The following is a 21,013-nucleotide window of genomic DNA, read 5'->3' on the forward strand; positions in this document are numbered from 1 at the left end:
ACCAATGTTAATGAACTCATTAAAACGGTTAACATGCAGCAGACCCAGATTGACCAGCTAATTCAAACAGTTAACCGTTTGACAGACCCTAATGCAGGTCTGCAAATCACAAATAATCAGACGTCTGAGTTGCAGCATCCTATCGTTACACTAGTATTATACAGTACGCTCTGCATCTGTCTAAGACATGTATGAGACCTCACCTACAGAATGGAATACAGTTTTGGGCACCACACTTTAGGAAGGATATTGACATCCTGGAACAGGTACAAACACATACATACCATACATACCACATACAGTGGCTGGATGGTGTACTGGTTAAGGGCTCTGCCTCTGACACAGGAGACCTGGGTTCAAATCTCAGCTTTTCCTGTTCAGTAAGTAGATCTTTGGGCAAGACTCCCTAACGCTGCTACTGCCTACTGAGTGCGCTCTAGTGACTGCCTCGCAAGTGCTTTGAGTCTGACAGGAGAAAAGTGTTATACCAAAAAAAAAGGTATTATTATACCAAGAAAGGCTGGACAAACTGGACTTGGAAAAAAAGACAAATGTGAGGTGATCTGATTAACATGTATAAACACATCAAAGGGCAATATAAAAGCTTGGCAGGTGAACGTTTTATCCCTATGCTTATAGAAAGGACTAGGGAACATCATGTGCATTGTGCAAATGGTGGTACAAAATGTTTGCCATCTATTAACAAAGGGGTTCTTTGCAGTAAGTAATTAAAATGCATAATATATTATCACAGAAAGTAGTTATGGCAAATTCTATATCTGCATTGAAAGAAGGCTTGGATGCCTTCCTTGCCTTGAAAATCATCCACAGCTTTAATTGGTGATTCCCAGAGGTACTGAACAGATTCAAAGCACATCTTTAAGAAAATACCACACAATAAAGAAGGATCTTTGTTTGAGGTGATGATTGTTATGTTCCCTGTTCCCCATCTGATAATTCAGCTGTGTATTTGTATATTTGATGTACTTAGGCTCTGTGAGATAGCCGTCGATGCCATTTCCCCAACTTTAAATATGAGAAGTGAATCAATCCATTTTCACTGTGCCAGTAAGATGAGAATTTTGATGAAACAGTAGATTGCATTTTCTTATAAAATACTTTTAAGTCAAAGGGGCATGAGAATCTGTATTGTTGCCAAAAACAACACATCCAGGTCAACAGAATATCTAATTCCACAATTGTGGAGTGCCAAGATATTTATGTTTGTTAACTCAAAGATGCAATATAGATATTCATGTTTAGAATGATTTGAACTCGTTTGATTGCTGTGATCAAATTTATAACATCCACATATTGCACTTTTCGTGTCACCGGACATGTGACAGATAGCTATTAATCTGTATGTAGCTACAGTGGGTTGCAAAAGTATTCAGCCCCCTTGAAGTTTTCCTCATTTTGTCATATTACTGCCACAAACATGAATCAATTGTATTGGAATTCCACATGAAAGACCAACACAAACTGGTGTACTCATGAGAAGTGGAACGAAAATCATACATGATTCCAAACATTTTTTACAAATAAATAACTGCAGAGTGGTGTGTGTGCATAATTATTCGGCCCCCTTTGAACTGAGTGCAGTCAGTTGCCTATAGACATTGCCTGATGAGTGCTACTGACTAAACAGTGTGCACCTGTGTGTAATCTAATGTCATAACAAATACAGCTGCACTGTGAGGGCCTCAGGGGTTGTCTAAGAGAATATTGGGAGCAACAACACCATGAAGTCCAAAGAACACACCAGACAGGTCAGGGATAAAGTTATTGAGAAATTTAAAGCAGGCTTAGACTACAAAAAGATTTCCAAAGCCTTGAACATCCCACTGAGCACTGTTCAAGCGATCATTCAGAAATGGAAGGAGTATGGCACAACTGTAAACCTACCAAGACAAGGCCATCCACCTAAACTCACAGGCCGAACAAGGAGAGCGCTGATCAGAAATGCAGTCAAGAGGCCCATGGTGACTCTGGATGAGCTGCAGAGATCTACAGCTCAGGTGGGAGACTCTGTCCATAGGACAACTATTAGTCATGTACTGTACAAAGTTGGCCTTTATAGAAGAGTGGCAAGAAGAAAGGCATTGTTAACAGAAAGCATAAGAAGACCCGTTTGCAGTTTGCCACAAGCCATGTGGGGGACACAGCAGCCATGTGGAAGAAGGTGCTCTGGTCAGATGAGACCAAAATGTAACTTTTTGGCCACAATGCAAAACGCTATGTGTGGCAGAAAACTAATACTGCACATCACTCTGAACACACCATCCCCACTGTCAAATATGGTGGTGGCAGCATCATGCTCTGGGGGTGGTTCTCTTCAGCAGGAACAGGGAAGCTGGTCAGAGTTGATGGGAAGATGGATGGAGCCAAATACAGGGCAAACTTGGAAGAAAACCTCTTGGAGACTGCAAAAGACTTGAGACTGGGGCTGAGGTTCACCTTCCAGCAGGACAATGACCCTAAACATAAAGCTAGGGCAACAATGGAATGGTTTAAAACAAAACATATCTATGTGTTAGAATGACCCAGTCAAAGTCCAGATCTAAATCCAATCGAGAATCTGTGGCAAGATCTGAAAACTGCTGTTCACAAACACTGTCCATCTAATCTGACTGAGCTGGAGCTGTTTTGCAAAGAAGAATGGGCAAGGATTTCAGTCTCATGATGTGCAAAGCTGGTAGAGACATGCCCTAAAAGACTGGCAGCTGTAATTGCAGCAAAAGGTGGTTCTACAAAGTATTGACTCAGGGGGCCGAATAAGTACACACACTCCATTTTGCAGTTATTTATTTGTAATGTGATGTATGATTTTCGATCCACTTCTCACATGTACACCACTTTGTATTGGTCTTTCACGTGGAATTCCAATAAAATTGATGCATGTTTGTGGCAGTAATGTGACAAAAGGTGGAAAACTTCAAGGGGGTCGAATACTTTTGCAACCCACTGTATAGTACTGTATATATTGCTATATCCTTTAAACAGGCTTCTGTGCTACAATTTCTGGAGCGTCTGACATTTTAGTTGTGCAGTTCTTACTTTAGGACACCTACATGTATACAGTTTTTAGCATGTTTCTATTGTTGTATTGACTGTAAACCAGCAGTCTCCAATATTTCTAGCACAAGGGATCACCTTAATACAAAACCATCTTCCCATGGACAGGCAGGGGAAAGAGGGGAGGTGTTCAAACATATAATGAAACACAATAAAGTGCATGACATACAGTTGAATGTATAATATGCACATAATATATATTTGAATCATAAAATTTTGTAGAATGCATTTTTTATATTGTTATAAACTATATAAAGTAAATTAAAAGTTGACAGTGTGCACTGGATCCTCCCAAAACACAGTTAGATAACTTTCTAAGTTATTTTTGTGTTTATGTCGGGCACTCCAGTTTCCACTCACATCTGAAAACCAAACTAAAAAGTGAAATTGTTTCACCCAGGACTGACCTAATGCTAGGTACACCCCATACAATTTTCTGTTAGATTTTCTGTTATGCTGGGAATACACGGCTCGATTTAGAGCCATGTAGATGGCTCGATCGATAATTTACGACACATCTGATATCCCGCCCGATCGTTTCTGCGCTCGATTCTGCATGAGGGAAAAAGATAAGGAAAACGAGCGGAAGAAAAGAGAATCGCCCGTGGAATTGAGCGGGGAATCGATTGGGCAGCAGAATCGAGCCGCAAAAATGCACCGTGTATTCCCAGCATTAGATTTACCTGCCAGATAGATAATTTCCAACACGGAAATTATCTATCTAACCATCTATCTGCCTAGAAATTAGGCATTGTTCTACTCAGCAGGAGATAACCAGAAGACAATGTACCAGAGATAATGATCAGTCTCTACAAGTACTTAACAGAAAATCTAATAGAAAAATCTAACAGAAAAATCTAACAGAAAATTGTATGGTGTGTAGTAGGCATTATGCTGGGTACACACTATGAGATTTTCCTGGCCAAATTACTGTCAGATCCAACAGTATTTCCAACATGTCCAATTTGCTTTCTGATTGATTCCCAAGCATTTTCCGATCGATTTCCGTTCACTTTAATAGGAAGTCGATCGGAAAATTCTCGGAAATTGATTAGAAAACAAATCGAACATGTTGGAAATAATCTGACAGTAAATCGGCCAGAAAATCTCATATTGTGTACCCAGCATTAGACTATGATAAGGATGATATACTGTAGAAGGAGTTATATTATTAGCTTATCTGGAGAAATACAGTTGTGTTCAAAATTATTCAACCCCCACTGAAATTGATCGTTTTGGCCAGTTTGACATTGATTTTGATCATTTCAGTCATCTTGTTTACAATTAAATCAAAGAGGCACTTTTAAGTCAGACAAATATAACATAACATTTATAATGAAATAACCACAAATTAATTTTCTGTGCTCACATCATTATCAGTTTTATTTAACCCCCAAGTGACCTTCATTCTTAGTACTTAGTACAACATCCTTTTCCAGTTATAACAGCTTTTAAACATAAAGCATAGCTTGACATAAGTGTCTTGCAGTGATCTACGGGTATCTTAGCCCATTCTTCATGGGCAAAAGCCTCCAGTTCAGTCACATTCTTAGGCATGCGAGCAGCAACTGCTTTCTTTAAGTCCCACCAGATGTTCTCAATTGGATTTAAGTCTGGTGACTGCGATGGCCACTCCAAAATGTTCCAGCCTTTAATCTGCAACCATGCTCTAGTGGACTTGGAGGTATGCTTGCGATCATTGTCCTGTTGAAAGATCTAACATCTCCCAAGCCTCAGGTTTGTGACGGACTGCATCACATTTTCTTCCAATATTTCCTGATACTGAAGAGAATTCATGGTACCTTGCACACGCTGAAGCTTCCCTGTACCTGCAGAAGCAAAACAGCCCCAAAGCATGATTGACCCCCCGCCATGCTTCACAGTAGGCAAGGTGTTCTTTAGGCCATGTTCATCCTCCTACAAACATAGTGTTGATCCATGGGCCCAAACAGTTCTAATTTTGTTTCATCAGTCCACAGAACACTACCACAAAAGTTTTGTGATAGTGTTCTGTGGACTGATGAAATAAAATTAGAACTACTACACACCAATACTTTTGAACACAACTGTAGGTCCTAATTCCTCAGGTTGCCAAATCTGAATACATTTTTTTCCCCAAATTACTGTAGGTTGACATAAATTTTGCCGATTTTAGAAGTTAATAGCAAAGCCCTCATACATGCTAGAATTGCTAAGTATGTTAAGGAGAAAATTGAGAACAAGGGTAAAAATCCCTTTTGGTCTGAAAAATTCCCATTGGTCTATTAAAGGACCGATGAGGAGCCCCAGCAGCACATTTAAATATGTTTTTCTGGGCTTACTATACTTACAGTATATATATATAGTATACTAAAATAGCAAGTGCCAATGGCATGGAGTGATGTGTTGTGTATCATGGATCTTCAATCAAGGATATTGTTGTGGGATTATTTCAGATTCTGAGGATATATTACTTAAAGGTAAGTATTTATGATTCATTTAGATCATTAAAACACTTTTTTTTCACGATTGCATTTATCTTTCACTATTTACTCTTTGTTGAAATAGGTAAGGGGGACTTCAGTACCCCATACTCATTTCCTCTTTGCAGACATCTAGACATCCACTTGTTAAAGGGAATCTCTAGATGCCACCATAAATCTGCCCATGGCTTAGACCTCCTCCATGACACCAGAAGAAGTGGGGGAAGAGCCCCCTGTCCAGATCCCCCTATATCATAGACCATGCAGGCTGGTATAGCACTGGGTAGGAAGCTCCATGTGGTCCAGGCTCTGCATTCTGGAGATACCAGCCTGCATGGGTGAAAAAAGGGTTACAGAGGCTTGGGAGGAGGGACCCCACCCATGTAATTTTTTAATTCATTTTTATTAATTCAAATGATAGGTATGCTTACCAGAGATATTTATACAGCCATATTGTGGCTGTACAATGTTCCTCAGCAAAAGTGTTGCTTCTTTGCCCCTGGGTTGCCTGCGTGTCAGTAAAATCTAGAGCTGTTTCTGGGGATATATGTACATTTTTACTACCGATGGGTGGATACATTTATCTGTCATTTAACTGTATTTGAAAGCCAATATTTATTATCATAACTTTAACATTTATTTTTTTTTCAGAAACTACAAGATCATTTCAATTTAGGAACCTAGCATGCATGTTGGCTTTGCTTTTAACCGTTGAAGTCGGCGATATTCTTCAATGCAACTTCCCCACATTTTTGCCATTGAATTTTATGTTTTGGGGTTGGCAAGGTCCAAATTCGAACAGCCATTTATAAGCTGAATAAAAGGAGAACCAAAATTTAAATACCTACACTTCTAAATTTGACACCTGAGCAGTGTACCCACTTCACCACTGAGGAGTTTTACCCCTTGAGCACCAGAGCAATTTTCACCTTTCAGCGCTCCTTCCATTCATTCATCTATAACTTTATCATTACTTATCACAATTAAATGAACTATATCTTGTTTTTTCTGCCACCAATTAGGCTTTCTTTAAGTGGGACATTATGCCAAGAATTATTTCATTCTAAATATGTTTTAATGGGAAAATAGGAAAAATGTGGGAACAAATTCATTATTTTTCAAGTTTTAAACCATTATAGTTTTTAAATAATGCATGCTACTGTAATTAAAACCCATGAAATGTATTTGCCCATTTGTCCCGGTTATAAAACCATTTAAATTATGTCCCTAGCACAATGTTTGGCACCAATATTTTATTTGGAAATAAAGGTGCATTTTTTTCAGTTTTGCGTCTATCCCTAATTACAAGCCCATAGTTTATAAAGTAACAGTGTTGTACCCTCCTGACATAAATATTTAAAAAGTTCAGCCCCTAAGGTAACTATTTATGTATTTTTTTTAATTGTAAATTTAAAAAAAAAAATTTAATTACAAAAAAAATAAATAAATGGGGAGTGTGGGGGGTAATGAGTTAATTTTTTGTGTATAAGTAATCTATTTGTATGTGAAAAATGCTTTAGGGTGTAGTTTTACTATTTGGCCACAAGATGGCAACAGTAACTTTTTGTTTAATGCGACCTCCAAGCGTCCTTCCGGACACTTGGAGGAAGTACTAGGAGGCTGGGAAAGTTTTTTTTTTCTCACAATGATCGCGCTGCTTATCGGAGAAGCAGCAGATCATTGCGGGGCTTACATCAACAAACGGGAATGGATTTTACCGTTCATTGAACTCCGGGCGAGCGGCCGGCGGCGTATTTACGAGCGGGAGTGCGAGCTAGAGCGAGCGGCAGCGCGGGAAGTGGCGGGAGCGCGGAAAGTATGGATTTCTCCGTCCCTGGGGGTGAAAGGATGGAAAAAGGGACGGAGAAATTCGTACGGGCGGGGGTAAAGTGGTTAAAGGAGAAGGGAAGACAGTAGACTGACCAGTGGTTAATGAAAGTAGTAGAGCCTGTAGAAAGCTTTTTGAATATTTTTGTTATTAGGGTTTGCTTAAATTTGGAGGGGGAAATTACTTTTAAAAAATGATAAGGCAGGAAAGACAGACGAAGAAGGGTGAAGAATTTGATGGAAGAGAATTGGACCAAGAGGACAGGGATTTGGGAATGAATAAAAATGGAGTGGCAACAACATGACACAAACATGAAAATAAGTGCACCCACCAGTAAAATCACACCATGCAAATATCAGGCTATATTCAGAATGTGGCATATATTATATATCATGGTTAAAATGTGGAATATATATAATATACTGTATATTACCACGGAAGGTAGCTGTGGCAAATTCTATATATGTAAATAAAGGGGGCTTGGATGCTTTCCTTGCATTTCCTTGCATTGAAGGACATCCATAGCTATAATTACAAAGTAATTCCAGGTGGTGTTGATGTAGGGATTTTAACTGCTTGCCAACTGGAGTTGGGGAGATTTTTTCCCCCCTTTTAGGGCTGTTTGGTCCAAACCTTGTAAGGGCTTTTCATTTTCCTCTGGATAAACTGCAGATAAACTGAGATATGTAAGGGTGCAGGCTACAAATGCGTTACTCGCTTCTAATTTTCCGCGTGCGATTGTATGCTTACAAATGTATGCATTGGGAAGGGGAATGTACGCATAGAAAAGTTCTCGACATAAGCATTTACAGAGGAATTCATGTGTAAAATTTTCTGCATGTGGGCATAAGCTTCCGCATACACTACGCTCCGCACTATGCGTAATTGAGTATTTTAATGCGTAGTCTATGAAATGCATATGAAGCAAATATTTGATTTCGAAGCCGTAGTTTGGCGAAGTGTAATTGCGTAAAACTATGCGTATTTCCGGCGTAGCAAAGTTGGCTGACTACGACCATCCCTGTTTAAAAGTAATCATCTCTTCAAATAAACAGGTACTTCAAACTAAAAGGCCAGAAAAGTATTACCTTGGTCATCACTCCTGCCAACTGCAGTGCAGATAGCAATATAGTTAAAGAAGGTTTTACTATTATTGCCATTTTGGTTGACATACTTTAAACGTCTCTGTTTAATTGAAGACATGTTAACTTAATTTGATATGATTTTGGTCATAATGTCACATAACCTAAACTAGTGAAATTTGTTTGGTGGGAGCTCCACATTTATAGGTCTATGTCATGTACTATTGCCACTACATTTCTTTGAGAAAGAAGACTTATAGTGATCCCGATTTCCTAGACCAACCAGAAAAAAGGAAGCTCAATTGATTTTAGCAATATAGGGATAAGATACATTGGCTTACAAAAAGAAGTAAACCACTAGGGTATGAAACATGAAACGGGGCAGGCTCTAGTGTCGGGCGAGAGGGTGCGGACCCTCAAACAAATGTCTTGCCCCCTCAAGCAGGAGGGGTGGACGTCTCCCCCCTTCCCTCACCTGGGGATCCCCCTTCCTTGCTCCCCCCTCCAGATTTGAGCAGCTGGCAGCGGGCGGCAGCAGAACACTTCCTATTCCTGTCGCTAAGGAGATCTGTGCACCGCTACTCTGGTCTAATCAGTGATGTCACTGATTAGACCAGACTAGTGGCACACAGATAACCTTCGTGCCGGGAATAGAAAATGTTCTGCCACCGCCCACTGCCAACTGCTCAAATCTAGAGAAGGGAGCGAGGAAGGGGGAGCCCCAGGTGAGGAAAGGGGGGGAGACGTCCCCCCTTACCCACCGCTGTGCCCACCACTCCCTCTTCTCTGCGCTGCCACCCCTCCTGGGGACAACTATACACCTGGCTATACTGGGGACGCGCTAAATCCTGGCTACCTATACTGGGGACATCTATAGACCTTGCTACCTATACTGGGGACATTTTACATAGAGAAAAGGGTGTAGGCAGTGCTTCCAAATACAGAAGGCTGCACCTGAATTGATTAAGCTGCAGAGAAGTGCAGAGCTCCAATGGACCATATTACACAACATGCATTCAAACAGGTACAGCAATGGAGGGAGTTAGCTTCAGCAAATAATATGTGCACAAATCATTTCCTACTAGACTTCCCCCCGGCGTTGACGTGCCCCCTCGGGGAAGACCTACCACTAACCTGACATTAAAAGCATAACTTACCTGGTGCGACTTATCATACAATGGTATACACATCTCTTCAAGACAGACAAACAAAAATGACAGCGCTCACAGGCTGCAACTAGCTTATAAACCATCAAGGGGTGTGTACAGACCCCCAGGGGCTAAATACACGCCTTGAATCCAAATCAGATGCAAAATTATGCAAATGTAAGTGCTAATTTATGTGCTAGTCCCTAATCTAAAATTTGAATGCAGATTGGATGCAGGCTACCACAAGTATACTTCGAACATTTTACATAGAGAAAAGGGTTTAGGCAGCGCTTCCAAATACAGAAGGCTGCACCTGAATTGATTAAGCTGCAGAGAAGTGCAGAGCTCCAATGGACCATATTACACAACATGCATTCAAACAGGTACAGCAATGGAGGGCGTTAGCTTCAGCAAATAATATGTGCACAAATCATTTCCTACTAGACTTCCCCCCGGCGTTGACGTGCCCCCTCGGGGAAGACCTACCACTAACCTGACATTAAAAGCATAACTTACCTGGTGCGACTTATCATACAATGGTATACACATCTCTTCAAGACAGACAAACAAAAATGACAGCGCTCACAGGCTGCAACTAGCTTATAAACCATCAAGGGGCGTGTACAGACCCCCAGGGGCTAAATAAACGCCTTGAATCCAAATCAGATGCAAAATTATGCAAATGTCAGTGCTAATTTATGTGCTAGTCCCTAATCTAAAATTTGAATGCAGATTGGATGCAGGCTACCACAAGTATACTTCGAACATTTTACATAGAGAAAAGGGTGTAGGCAGCGCTTCCAAATACAGAAGGCTGCACCTGAATTGATTAAGCTGCAGAGAAGTGCAGAGCTCCAATGGACCATATTACACAACATGCATTCAAACAGGTACAGCAATGGAGGGCGTTAGCTTCAGCAAATAATATGTGCACAAATCATTTCCTACTAGACTTCCCCCCGGCGTTGACGTGCCCCCTCGGGGAAGACCTACCACTAACCTGACATTAAAAGCATAACTTACCTGGTACGACTTATCATACAATGGTATACACATCTCTTCAAGACAGACAAACAAAAATGACAGCGCTCACAGGCTGCAACTAGCTTATAAACCATCAAGGGGCGTGTACAGACCCCCAGGGGCTAAATACACGCCTTGAATCCAAATCAGATGCAAAATTATGCAAATGTAAGTGCTAATTTATGTGCTAGTCCCTAATCTAAAATTTGAATGCAGATTGGATGCAGGCTACCACAAGTATACTTAGAACATTTTACATAGAGAAAAGGGTGTAGGCAGCGCTTCCAAATACAGAAGGCTGCACCTGAATTGATTAAGCTGCAGAGAAGTGCAGAGCTCCAATGGACCATATTACACAACATGCATTCAAACAGGTACAGCAATGAAGGGCGTTAGCTTCAGCAAATAATATGTGCACAAATCATTTCCTAATAGACTTCCCCCCGGCGTTGACGTGCCCCCTCGGGGAAGACCTGTCATTTTTGTTTGTCTGTCTTGAAGAGATGTGTATACCATTGTATGATAAGTCGCACCAGGTAAGTTATGCTTTTAATGTCAGGTTAGTGGTAGGTCTTCCCCGAGGGGGCACGTCAACGCCGGGGGGAAGTCTAGTAGGAAATGATTTGTGCACATATTATTTGCTGAAGCTAACGCCCTCCATTGCTGTACCTGTTTGAATGCATGTTGTGTAATATGGTCCATTGGAGCTCTGCACTTCTCTGCAGCTTAATCAATTCAGGTGCAGCCTTCTGTATTTGGAAGCGCTGCCTACACCCTTTTCTCTATGTAAAATGTTCGAAGTATACTTGTGGTAGCCTGCATCCAATCTGCATTCAAATTTTAGATTAGGGACTAGCACATAAATTAGCACTTACATTTGCATAATTTTGCATCTGATTTGGATTCAAGGCGTGTATTTAGCCCCTGGGGGTCTGTACACGCCCCTTGATGGTTTATAAGCTAGTTGCAGCCTGTGAGCGCTGTCATTTTTGTTTGTCTGTCTTGAAGAGATGTGTATACCATTGTATGATAAGTCGTACCAGGTAAGTTATGCTTTTAATGTCAGGTTAGTGGTAGGTCTTCCCCGAGGGGGCACGTCAACGCCGGGGGGAAGTCTAGTAGGAAATGATTTGTGCACATATTATTTGCTGAAGCTAACGCCCTCCATTGCTGTACCTGTTTGAATGCATGTTGTGTAATATGGTCCATTGGAGCTCTGCACTTCTCTGCAGCTTAATCAATTCAGGTGCAGCCTTCTGTATTTGGAAGCGCTGCCTACACCCTTTTCTCTATGTAAAATGTTCGAAGTATACTTGTGGTAGCCTGCATCCAATCTGCATTCAAATTTTAGATTAGGGACTAGCACATAAATTAGCACTTACATTTGCATAATTTTGCATCTGATTTGGATTCAAGGCGTGTATTTAGCCCCTGGGGGTCTGCACACGCCCCTTGATGGTTTATAAGCTAGTTGCAGCCTGTGAGCGCTGTCATTTTTGTTTGTCTGTCTTGAAGAGATGTGTATACCATTGTATGATAAGTCGCACCAGGTAAGTTATGCTTTTAATGTCAGGTTAGTGGTAGGTCTTCCCCGAGGGGGCACGTCAACGCTGGGGGGAAGTCTAGTAGGAAATGATTTGTGCACATATTATTTGCTGAAGCTAACGCCCTCCATTGCTGTACCTGTTTGAATGCATGTTGTGTAATATGGTCCATTGGAGCTCTGCACTTCTCTGCAGCTTAATCAATTCAGGTGCAGCCTTCTGTATTTGGAAGCGCTGCCTACACCCTTTTCTCTATGTAAAATGTTCGAAGTATACTTGTGGTAGCCTGCATCCAATCTGCATTCAAATTTTAGATTAGGGACTAGCACATAAATTAGCACTTACATTTGCATAATTTTGCATCTGATTTGGATTCAAGGCGTGTATTTAGCCCCTGGGGGTCTGTACACGCCCCTTGATGGTTTATAAGCTAGTTGCAGCCTGTGAGCGCTGTCATTTTTGTTTGTCTATACTGGGGACAGCTATACACCTGGCTACATATACTGGGGACAGCTATACACCTGGCTACATATACTGGGGACAGCTATACACCTGGCTACATATACTGGGGCAGCTATACAACTGGCTACATATACTGGGGAGAGCTATACACCTGGCTATATACTGGGGACACCTATAGACCTAGCTACATACACTGGGGACAGCTATACACCTGGCTATATATACTGGGGACACCTATAGACCTGGCTACATTTACTGTGGACAGCTATACACCTGGCTACATATACTGGGCACACCTATAGACATGGCTACTTATACTGGGGACACCAGCTGTCTGTCATTATGTGCATTTACTGGTGAAATGCTGTCTGTCATTATGTGCATTTACTGGTGAAATGCTGCCTCTCATTACATGCATTTACTGGTGAATTGCTGTCTCTTATGTGCATTTACTGCTGAAACTCTGTCTCTTATGTGCATTTACTGGTGAAACACTGTCTCTCATTACATGCATGTACTGGTGAAAGGCTGTCTGTCATTATGTGCATTTACTGGTGAAATGCTGTCTCTTATGTGCATTTACGGGTGAAACGCTGTCTCTCATTACATGCATGTACTGGTGAAAGGCTGTCTGTCATTATGTGCATTTACTGGTGAAACGCTGTCTCTTATGTGCATTTACTGGTGAAACGCTGTCTCTCATTACATGCATTTACTGGTGAAAGGCTGTCTCTCATTACATCCATTTACTAGTGAAAGTCTGTCTGCCATTATGTGCATTTACTGGTAAAAATGCTGTCCTCATTACGTGCATTTACTGGTGAAATGCTGACACTTATGTGCATTTACTGGTGAAACACTGTCTCTCATTGCATGCATTTACTGGTGAAAGGCTGTCTGTCATTATGTGCATTTATTTCATTTTTTTTAATGTAACTACATTAGCTGATATAACTACATTACAGTTAGCCCTGCTCACATGATGTCATGACCACACCCATTTTTTCACCCGTGTCTAGAAAAAATTTGCTCAAACATGATGCCCCTTTCACATATCTGACTGCCCCTCATATGTACCTGTCTAGAACCGGCCCTGCTCTAAAGCCAGTCTCTCCAAAACGGATCTGCCATAGTGCAAGGTGCCCACATGGAGTGTGCTGGAGGGTATAAGTGTAGCTAACTCTCCTTGATCCAACCACAGACTTGTCAGTTTATAAATTCTCCTCATGGTATCTGCAGTAATGTTGCATGATAGAGGCAGAGAGTGGAACCCAGAACAAGGCTGAATGATGGTGGTGGCAGCATCAGGGGGAATCAGAAGACACTAAAGTTGGAGGGTAGAGTGAGGAGGGGGAGCTATACCAGCTTGCTGCAACATGCAAATAAATGAGCAAGCAGGTTTGGTGGCCAGTTATAGTGTGAATGGACCCCAAGTCGGCATGGGCATTTTCCATTTATTTGATAAACATTTCTTATTATGAAAGTTAAAATAATGTTTCCCTCTGCCACCTCTTCTTGTGCCCCCCAAAAAGTCTAATTGTTATTGTTTTTTAAGTAATATAAACTGTAGACTTGGTAAGCATGCAGATATGTCAAAAAATATTTGTGCTCGCCACTGTGCTGGTGGTGCAATAGGGCAAGGGGGACAATTCTCCATATATTCTGGGAGTGTGAAGGGCTGAGGGACTTTTGGGGGCGTGAGGGATTACATGAGTAGGATAGTGGAAGAGGACTACCCAGATGACCCTGCTTTCTATTTGATGCACGTTAATTCATGGGGTATTAAGAGGTATAAAAATATGCTCCACACGCATTTTCTTAATGCATCTAAGATATTAATTACTAGAAGATGGATGACAGTTAACCCCCTAAAAATAGGTGATTGGATTCAGGAAACAGAGGAAATAATGAAGATGGAAGACCTCTCCCTCATGGTGCATGGTTCGACAGAAAAGTAAAAAAAAACATGGGCCCAATGGATTCAATTTAAAAACAAGAAGAGAGAAGGACTTATTAAAATGTAAAATCCACTATACCTTTCCCTATTCCACTATACCAGACCCATAGGGATGAGTTGGCCAAGACTGTCTAAACAGTAAGCATGTACAGAGTATATTACTTTTGAGATAAACACAATATGTTAAACATAGAAAGTGAAAATACTCTCACAAACACAGGTTACCACACAGGCAACCACTGTAATTTCAGGTGGGGAGAATTATTACCTGACCCCACTCAGGTTTAAGAAGTCGCTCTCAGTACATATGTAGAAAAGGGGGTAACGCCCCTCCACCAAGGGTGGACTAGACAATGTTTTGACATTTCTGAACAGAGGCCCCAAAGTAGGATAAAAACGTCTAAAAACCATTTAAAAGGGGGAAGTGGCCACGCTACAGCCTTTTTTGAGTTTCTCCAATAATTGCCTGATGAAGCGGGACTGTGCCCGCGAAACGGGTCTACATGAAAAGGGCGCCGGTAAAAAAGGGCGCCTGGTGGAGCCCATATATATACCAACTTCGGCTACAAAAAAGGCGCCTGGTGTAGCCTATATAAACTTCGGCTACAAAAAAGGCACCTGGTGTAGCCCATATAAAAACTTCGGCTACAAAAAAAGGCGCCTGGTGTAGCCCATATAAAAACTTCAGCTACAAAAAAACTCTGGGATGTGTAAATTACTATTCCCCCTCCAGGGCGCCATGGATAGTGGGGGAATGAAATAATTTGGCTCACAGTGCTTGTAGCCCATATCAAAACTTCGGCTACAAAAAAACTGCGGGATGTGTAAATTACTATTCCCCCTCCAGGCCGCCATGGATAGTGGGGGAATGAAATAATTCGGCTTCCAGCACTTGTAGCCCATATAAAAACATAGGCTACAAAAAAAGGCAATAATATGGGCTACAACTGTAGCCGAAAACCTTGTAGCCGAAAAAATATGGGCTACAAAGGGGAGCCCGCTTGTAGCCTATATCAAAACTCGGGCGCCCTTTTCTACTCCTTGTAGCCCATATTTCCAGAAATAACATTGATGTCTATGGCGGCGCCCTTTTCATACAGGCAGCTCGGGCGCCCTTTTCAACCGATACCCGCGAAACGCGTCGCAAAGTGGAATATTTAATAAATGATATTTTTTATATAAAATAACGAATTCCTGTCTGTATGTTATTGAGGGAGGTAAGTCCACCAATTTCCCCTTTTAAATGTTTTTTAGACGTTTTTATCCTACTTAGGCGCCTCTGTTCAAACATTTCAAAACAAAAAACATAATAAGCTTATAATAAAAGCTATGCATATTGACTTCAGATTAGCTTTAATAGACTATAGAGCTGGTCCAAGTGACATCACAATAATGTTGTAGTGTGTATGTGTTGCACTTAGAAAAGTGGCATAGTCATTTGTCTAAAGAGACCACTTAAAGCAAAAAGGAAGAGAATGACAAAAGACAAGCTGGGTTCTAAGAGAGGGAAATTGTGAGCTTTGCTATTTTTTTCTTTAATATTTCATAATGTTATCTACTTAATGTTCCTTTGATCTCTTGCCCGCCTTCAAAATTGCTTTTTTTAACTTTGCTTTCAGCAGATTCATTCCTCTTGGGAACAAAGTGGAAAGTCAGTAACAAGAATGTCAATGCAGCAAGTGTATTTAATTATCTCATAATCATAAGAACATGGCCTAAATTAATGTACAACATTTCTGCATATTCTCACATTCCATTTTCTGTTGACTTGCCAGTGTTACAACTCACTACAATTCAGTGTTTATTTATGAATTTTTCTGTTTTTTGCTTGGTCTGCTCTGAACAAATAATACATTTCCTGATTGAAACGTATTGTTTTTACTTTTTTTCCAGCTAAATTGCATCATATTCAGATATTTTTTGAATATAAATCTTTTGATATAACTGTTATGTTAAATCGTTCTTTAAATACAGCCTTATCAGTAATAAAAATATAAGGTACTGCATTGTTGATTTTGTCCCCTTTTAGAAATATTTTAGCATAGCTGCACTTCTGTGTTGTTTAGAAACAAGAAGTCTAGAAGAAGTCATATTCCTCTGCAGCCATGTCTTTAGAAGAATCTCATTGCTGTACAGCTCATGCTACCAGTAAAGTGCTATTTGATGTTTCCATGGCGCATGGGGTGATCAGAAGCCTCTGTGGACCTCCCAGACAGTAGTACATACATTGTCAACTATACTGACACTTTAAATGTCTCTTTTAAAGCAACTGACAACTGATTAAAAGATGAGTCTTCACAATCAGAAGCTTGAACATATTCTATGGGGGTTGTTGCAACAAGATACTATCAGCCAACAAAGATCTGTAAAAAATCTCAACCACATAGTAGAGAAAATACATAGAAAATGTCAGTTTTGCTATTTGGAGCCACAGAAGACAGAACTTGTCATGACTTGCCAAAGGCCACAGGAGGACGTACAGAACTGTAACTTCTTTAACCACTTGAGGACCGCAGTGTTAAACCCCCCTAAAGACCAGGCATTTTTTCTTAAAAAGGGCCACTGTAGCTTTAAGGCCTCGCTGCAGGGCCGCACAACACAGTATACAGCCCCCCTTTCTCCCCACCAACAGAGCTTTTTGTTGGTGGGGTCTGATTGCTCGAATGCGATTAGAAGGAGGCACTCAAAAGGCGTATAAACAGTAGTTTATTCCACAGGTGGCTAACATAACATGTTTCGGGGTCTCCCCCTTTATCAAGTGTACAAGCAACCTAAACAGTACAACCACTTATGAAGCATAGTGCACCACACCCACAACAGGGACCCCACCCATTTGGTCAGCTGCCCAGTGATAGTGAGGCCAAAAACATTAACCCCTAAGGGACACATCTTATTGGGCACTACATACAGAGATGTCTACCAAATAACTGTAAACACCTAAGTAAACATAAGCGTAAGCAACATTTGCATTTAAAAACATATATGAAATGCATATACAGATCAACAACCAGCTAATTACTTAAATAAGAGACTCACTGCCCCAGGGATACAAAGGTTCCCTCTCTCCATCACCCACCATTCGATGACATGGCATCAGTACCTAGGGGAGAAAACAGAGCAAAATAACACATTAATGACATTTCAGAAAAAGCATTTCAAGCTAAACATGTCGTTTAACCCTCTAGAGGAGATGGAATATAATTTCCTCATCCATCTAGCTTCTCTTTGAAGCAAAACTTTGTCCCCATCTCCCCCTCTGCTGAGTGGTGGAACATGATCCAATACCACCCATTTCAACTGTGACACCCCTTGACCTAGGGCATGAAAGTGTTTGCCCACTGGGGTGTGAGTGTTGGGTTTAGTGGGATTGAATCCTCGGATAGAGCTTTTCTGCTCCTGAATCCTGGTCTTAACATCTCTGGTCGTCTTACCCACGTACATCAGGCCACAGGGACATTTCAAAGCATAAACCACAAATATGCTGTCGCACGTATACATCGACCGAATCTGATTTTTTTTTCCCCATATGCAGATGGTTCACGTACTCGCCTTTCATTATGGCCCCGCATCAATTGCAACTCATGCAAGGAAATGTCCCTCTCTTGCTTGTTAATTTACTCATTTCAATGCACTGTGTGGACAGGTTGACTTTGCTGACCATATTCTTTATGGTCTAACCCCTTTTATACGAATACAGTGGAGGCTCTTTGCACAATTCCCCATATGTTGGGTCTTGTTGAAGGACTTGCCAATACTTGTTAATCATGTTTCTCACCAAGCCAGACTGTTTACAAAAAGTTTGCACGAAGGGTATCTTACCAATTTGTCTGTTCTTTTTAGGTTCACCCCCCAATAAGTTCAAAGATCTATCGATCCGCTCTACTTCTGTTCTAGCCCTCGCTAGGGTGGTTGGATCTTACCCCTTGCATACAAACTTATCAGTGAGCATACTTGCTGCCTTGTGATATCCTTCTTCCGTGGAGGCTATCCTTCTAGCTCTCATCAGTTGACTTTTGGGTATAGCTTTGACTAAGTTTCTATTGTGAAAACTATCCACTTTTAGAATGTTGTTCCGGTCTGTCGGCTTGGTGTACAAATCAGTTTGCAACCCATCCGGAGTGACTGAAATCGCCACGTCCAGATAGTGGATAACCCTATCCGAGTGCTCCATAGTGAACTTAATGGTCGGGTGAGCCGAATTGGCTTCATCCACCATTAGTTGAAGCTCATCTAACTCGCCCTGCCATAGTATCAGGACTTCATCCACAAACCTGAAATATCTCAACATCTTATCACAATACTTTGCATTATTAATAAACATTTTCTGTTCAAGTTTAAGCATAAACAGGTTGGCGAACAAGGGAGCTACTGGCGATCCCATGCTTGTGCCTTGTGTCTGTAAGTAACAGTCATTTTCAAACTTGAAATAGTTATTTCTGAGAACCATCTCAAGGCAATCAAGCAGGAAATAAATCTGATGTTGCGACAGTGTTGTCTCCAGAAGGAACTCCTCAATATATCCCATTCCTTCCTCATGCGGGATAGAAGTAAACAAGCTCTGCACATCTAATGTCGCTAATATCAGGCCCTCACCGTAACCCCTGATAAATGCAGGAGTAGGTCCGTACAGTGGCGTACCTACCGTCAAGCGGCAGGGGCGGCCCACACCGTGTGTCTTCATGGTAGGGGGGTGACACCCGGAGTCCTGTGTTTCCGCCCCTGCCGCTGCACGTTGTGCGAATTGGGGATTTTGCAACCGCCGCCCGCTGCAACCGTCCCACCTTCCCCCAGATCCCCCGCCCCACGTGGCCATCCCCGCTGACACCCTCCCGCCCGTACCCCCATCCGTCCCCCACCCCTCCGACCAGCCGGCGACCACTATGCGGGCGCTAGGACCTAGCGGACACCGCACTGATATGCGGAAAAGCCATCACTTCCGCATATACGGCGTGGTGTTCACCGAGATCGGTGCGCCCGCTGTAACTGGTCGCCGGCTGATACTGAGGTCTGAAGCTGGGCTGCTGGCGAGTGAAGGGCACCTGTCGCTATCTAACCGGGGGTCCTTGTCACTATCTAACCGGGGGTCCCTGTCACTATCTAACCGGGGGTCCCTGTCACTATCTAACCTGAGGGGTCCCTGTCACTATCTAACCTGGGGGTCCCTGTCACTATCTAACCTGGGGGGTCCCTGTCACTATCTAACCTGGGGGGTCCCTGTCACTATTTAACCTGGGGGGTCCCTGTCACTATCTAACCTGGGGGGTCCCTGTTACTATCTAACCTGGGGGTCGCTGTCACTATCTAACCTGGTGGGTCCCTGTCACTATCTAACCTGGGGGGTCCCTGTCACTATCTAACCTGGGGGGTCCCTGTCACTATCTAACCTGGGGGGTCGCTGTCACTATCTAACCTGGGGGTCGCTGTCACTATCTAACCTGGGGGGTCGCTGTCACTATCTAACCTGGGGGGTCGCTGTCACTATCTAACCTGGGGGTCGCTGTCACTATCTAACCTGGGGGTCACTGTCACTATCTAACCTGGGGGTCGCTGTCACTATCTAACCTGGGGGGTCCCTGTCACTATCTAACCTGGGGGGTCCCTGTCACTATCTAACCTGGGGGGTCCCTGTCGCTATCTAACCTGGGGGGTCGCTGTCACTATCTAACCTGGGGGGTCGCTGTCACTATCTAACCTGGGGGTCCCTGTCACTATCTAACCTGGGGGTCCCTGCCACTATCTAACCTGGGGGGTCACTGTCACTATCTAGGTCGCTGTCACTATCTAACCTGGGGGGTCGCTGTCACTATCTAACCTGGGGCGTCCCTGTCACTAACCTGGGGGGTCGCTGTCACTATCTAATCGGGGGGTCCTTGTCACTATCTAACCTGAGGGTCCCTGTCACTATCTAACCTGGGGGTCCCTGTCACTATCTAACCGGGGGGTCCCTGTCACTATCTAAACTGGGGGTTCCTGTCACTACACACACTGAGGGGTCGCCAGTCACTAACTGAACTGGGAGCTCCTGTCACTACCTGATCTGGGGGGCGACTGTCACTACCTAAACTGGGGGGCTTCTGTCACTACCTAAACTGGGGGGCACCAGTCACTACATACACTGGGGGCTCCTGTCACTACCTAAACTGGGGGGTACCTGTCACTAACTGAACTGGGGGGCTCCAGTCACTAATTGAGATGGGGGGCTCCTGTAACTACCTAAACTGGGGGGCTCCTGGCACTACCTAAACTGGGGGACACCTCTCACTACCTAAACTATCTAGGCCAGCCAGCCCAACATAACCACCAGCCAACCAGCCCAGAATCACTGGCAAAAAGGCCACAGCATCACCACCAGTCTGGCCAACATTTACTTCAACCAGCCAGCCCAGCCCAGCATCACTGCCAGCCAACCCAGCCACAGCATCACCGCCAGTC

The 21,013-nt window shown here is 42.6% G+C and overlaps 1 long non-coding RNA gene across 1 annotated transcript in view; it reads left to right on the top strand.

The window, feature by feature from the left end:
• The window catches only part of LOC137517531 (uncharacterized), a 98,515-nt gene extending 91,934 nt beyond the window's left edge, over positions 1 to 6,581 (top strand). Inside the window, exon 3 of the long non-coding RNA XR_011020558.1 lies at positions 6,189 to 6,581. This is a non-coding gene — a long non-coding RNA (uncharacterized lncRNA). The remainder of the gene's footprint in view (positions 1 to 6,188) is intronic.
• The last annotated feature ends 14,432 nt before the right edge of the window (positions 6,582 to 21,013 follow it).

Source organism: Hyperolius riggenbachi, chromosome 5, assembly GCF_040937935.1.
Source record: "Hyperolius riggenbachi isolate aHypRig1 chromosome 5, aHypRig1.pri, whole genome shotgun sequence".
Taxonomy (NCBI): Eukaryota; Metazoa; Chordata; class Amphibia; order Anura; family Hyperoliidae; genus Hyperolius; species Hyperolius riggenbachi.